This window comes from Trichechus manatus, unplaced genomic scaffold (genome assembly GCF_000243295.1).
Source record: "Trichechus manatus latirostris isolate Lorelei unplaced genomic scaffold, TriManLat1.0 scaffold00124, whole genome shotgun sequence".
In the NCBI taxonomy this organism is placed as follows: domain Eukaryota; kingdom Metazoa; phylum Chordata; class Mammalia; order Sirenia; family Trichechidae; genus Trichechus; species Trichechus manatus.
Window position 1 is genome coordinate 624,189 of NW_004444060.1, and position 4,520 is coordinate 628,708.

The following is a 4,520-nucleotide window of genomic DNA, read 5'->3' on the forward strand; positions in this document are numbered from 1 at the left end:
ATGCTGTCAATTAGAGATGGCATTAACCAATGAACTTTCAGTGAAGTTTAAGGGTTTATACCTATACTCTCCAACATAGGAGCCACTAACCACACATGTGACTATTGAGCACTTGAAGCAGTACTAGTCGTAAACGAGATGTTCTGTAAGTGCAAAACGTGCTCAGCTCCTAACCTAAAGTTCAGAGTCCATCCACAGGCATCTCAGAAGAAAGGCCTAGTGATCTACTTCTAAAAAATCAGCCATTGAAAATCCTATGGTGCACAGTTTTGCTCTGACACACCATGGGGTCTCCAGGAGATGGAATGGGTTAGACAGCAACTGATAAGTATACAATTCATACTTGATTTCAAAGATTAAGTAGGAAAAAAAAAAAGAAACTAAAATATAGCAGGTGACTTTTTATTTTATATTGATATGTTGAATTGATGACATTTAGAGTATGTTTAAGGAGCTATCATGGATTGAGTTGTATCCCCCCAAAATATATGTCAACTTGGTTAGGCCATGATTCCCAATATTGTGTAGTTGTCCTCCATTTTGTGATTGCAATTTTCCTATGTGTTGTAAATCCTAATCTCTGCCTTAATGAGACAATATTAGATTATGTTAAAGAGGATTAGAGTGGCATTACAACACTCTTACTAAGGTCACATCCCTGATCCAATGTAACAGGAGTTTCCCTGGGGTGTAGCCTGCACCACCTTTCATCTTACAAGAGATATAAGGAAAGGGAATTGAGCAGAGAGTATGGGGACCTCATACCACCAAGAAAGCAGGGCCGGGAGCAGAGTGTGTCTTTTGGACCCGGGGTTCCTGAGAGGAGAAGTTCCTAGTCCAGGGAAAGACTGATGAGAAGGACCTTCCCCTAGAGCCAGTAGAGAGAGAAAGCCTTCCCCTGGAGGTGACATCCTGAATTTGGACTTCTAGCCTACAAGACTGTGAGAAAATAAATTTCTCTTTGTTAAATCCATCCACACGTGGTATTTCTGTTATAACAGCACTAGATAACTAAGACAGGAGCCCTGGTGGCACACTGGTTAAAGCAATCAACTGCTAACTGAAAGGTTTGAAACCACCAGCTGATCCAAGGTAGAAAGATGTGGCAGTCTGCTTCCATAAAAATTTACAGCCTTGGAAGCCCTATGGAGCTGCTATGAGTTGGAATCTACTTCACAACAGTGACTTTAGAATATGTTTGGTTAAATAAAATGTATTAAGATTAATTTCACCTGTTTCTTTTTATTTTTTTAATATGACTAGTAGAAACTTAAAAATTATATATTACGTAGAGCTATTTTATACTATTTGTCTGTTTATAAAATGTCTACATAGGAAATATCCCATTAAATTATCAGTAAATATGAAAAGGCAAATTCAATGAGGTTTATTGGGTTGGCTAAGCTCACTCAGTTGAAAATAAAATGATCTCCTGCCTCCAAGTTCTTTTTCTATTTTCTGAAAACATTTATAATGTGCACAACTTGAATATTGCTTAGTCGACAGATGGTAAGAATGGAAAGCCTAATAATTAAACTGTTGCCTTTTTCACTTTTCATTTTTTTATCACTGTATTTTCAAAAGTGTAAGTATTAATTGTGATCTGGTGTACTAATAAATCAACTCAAACAGTTAAATTTAAATGAAATTGTCATATTAAAACAATTATTATTTATTGATTTGGCTACTGATTTTATGGACATTTTTTACACTTTCTGGAAAATGTATCAAGGTATTCATTTATTAACTTTGCTCTGCTCTATATTTGTGTCATATTTTTAAAAGTTTACTAAAAATTTAATACTCATAATTTCAGAATCTGAAAAACTAAAATTTGTCCTAAAGACATTCCTGTGATGAAGATATTACAGTATTTCTTTCTCAATGACATATTAGAAATTTAACTCAAGATACTTTGGTACAGAGACTTCCAGCAAAATGGCGCTCTAGGCAGAAGCACCACACCGTCCCTCCACAGCAAAGATCCGAAAAACTAAGCCGAACAGAGAAAATAACAATCCTGAAACCCTAGAACATCAAATGAAGAGATAAAGCACTCAGCCAAGCACCAAATGGAGTGAGAAAACTGACAGAGAATGGAGAGCGAGGAGAGATTCATGCAGAGGTCCCCTATCAGCTAACGCAGCACGGATCCACCATCTCGGACTCCTATCGGAGACCAGCAAACAGGGGGTACGAGAAAGCAGCTTCACGGAGCATCCAGCGGGAGACAAAACAACTGGTAATTTGCGATATATACTTTCCCACTCCCCACCCTTCTTCACCCTCACTCCGCCTCCTCTGCTTCCCGCCGCCATAATCTCTTGTCCGGGAAGAACCAGCTGCTTGGATTCCACCCACACGAATAGGCCGCTCTCTGAGTGCCATTTGTTGGCTGCTGGTGTTGCTTTTTTCTGCTTCTTTTGATTTCTTCCTTACCTCTCACCACCTCCCCCTCCTTTCACTCAAATACCTGGCTCCGTGCGCCGTCTTTGCTTCTTCCTGAGGGGCTGCGGAGCTCTGGTAATTTGTGATATATGCTTTCCCACCCCCTACCCTTCTTCACCCACAGTCGGGCTCCACTGCTTCCCGAGGACACAGTCTCTTGTCCAGGAAGCACCAGTTGCTTGGATTCCACCAGCCCACACTAGCTGACTCTCTGAGTGCCATTTGCTGGCTGCTGGTGTTGCTTTTTTTCTGCTTCTTTTGATTTCTTCCTTACCTCTCACCACCTCCCCCTCCTTTTGCTCAAATACCTGGCTCTGTGCACCATCTTTGCTTCTTCCTGAGGGGCTGCAGACATCCGTTCAAGTGTGGAGCTGCTTCCCAGTCTGGTGGGATCACAGGGCTGTTGTTCATTTGTTTCTTTTAAATTGTTTGCTTATTTTCTTTTCCTTTTCTTGAGTTGGGAGCCCGTTCTGGTCAGGTGGTGCTGTGTGGCTTGGAACCCACCCCCTCGGCTTGCACAGACGGGCAGAGGGGCCCAAGAAGGCATTTCTTTCTTTGTGTTTTTTTTTTTTTTTTCTGTTTTTTGGGGTGCTTTTCTTGTTCTTTTTTATTTTTTTTTTTAAATTTGTTTTGTTTTCTTTTCCCTCTTTGTGTTTCTTCATTACTCAGTTTCTCGACTCTCTATATCGTCCTACTGTTTCTGTTCCCAGAATACCTGACGTTGTATACCTCTACACCTTCTAGCCAGACTTTACTGCAACAACTGAGAACAACTTCCCCATACCTCATAGCTGCACCAGTGGGATCCCTGGGAACTTTGCTGTTCTTTTCCCTTTCTGATTTTTATTTATTCATTTTTTCTTCTTTTGTTCTTCTTCTTCCCCTTTTTGTTTTTCTCCATTTCATAGTCTCTCATCTCTCCACTCCAATGGAAGCTCCCCTAACATTCTTTTTTGTTTGTTTGTATGTTTTTGGCTCCTGTTCCTCTCTCATCTCTCCCATATCCATCTTAGCGCCACACATAACAATCTCCCCACTACATCCTGCCTACCTGCACCATGCACTTAACATCACACCACCAAGCAGGACAGGCATGGCCTACTGGAACCTGCCCTACACTGATGACTGACCTGCCCTCGTGGCTGTAGTAAGTACCACAAAAAACCCGTCCCAGTAAATCCTCTTCAGCTAGACCTGCCCTGCCGTACCATATCACAGTGACTGACCCTGCCAATTGGACAAGGAGGTGAAAAGTATTGTGCCCACAGACGAGCAAAAAACAAAGAACACACAGCCAGCCTGCTCAGACATAGCCAATTTTTTTAAAAAATGGAAGAAACAAACAAATCTACATCAATAATGAGAAAAATAATTACTGAATGCCCCTGAGACAGCAGACAATATCAAAACATTTACAAAAACAGGACAGGATGGTTCCAGTAGATGTCCAAAATAAAACCCTGGATGACTTTCCAGTGGAAGAAAAGGCACTAGAACTACCTGATAGGGAATTCAAACCTCTAATCCTCAGAAATCTCCAAGAGCTGAAGCTAAAAGTGGACAAAAATGAGGAAAAAATAGACAAATTGTTGGAAAATACAGACAAAAAATTCGAGGACTTCAGGAAAATAATGAAGGAACAAAATGCCAAAATAAATTCACTACTAGAAATTATACAAAAACAACAATTAGAAATCCAAAAGATAAACAACAAGATTTCAGAAATGGATGGTGTGATAGAAGGGCGGAGAAGCAGATTTGAAACGGTGGAAGACAGTATCAGTGGAATGGAAAACAAACACTTTGATACAACCCTGTTTGAGGAAAACTCAGAAAAAAGAATAAAGAAAAATGAAGAGACCCTGAGAGTTATGTGGGATAAAATCAAAAGCAAGAATTTGCGATTGATTGGAGTTCCAGAACAGGGGGAGGAAACAGAAAACACAGAGAGGATCATTGAAGAACTGCTGACAGAAAACTTGCCCAATATCATGAAAGATGAAAAGCTGGCCATCCAAGAAGCTCAACGAACCCCATATAGGATAGACCCCAAAAGAAAATCACCAAGGCAT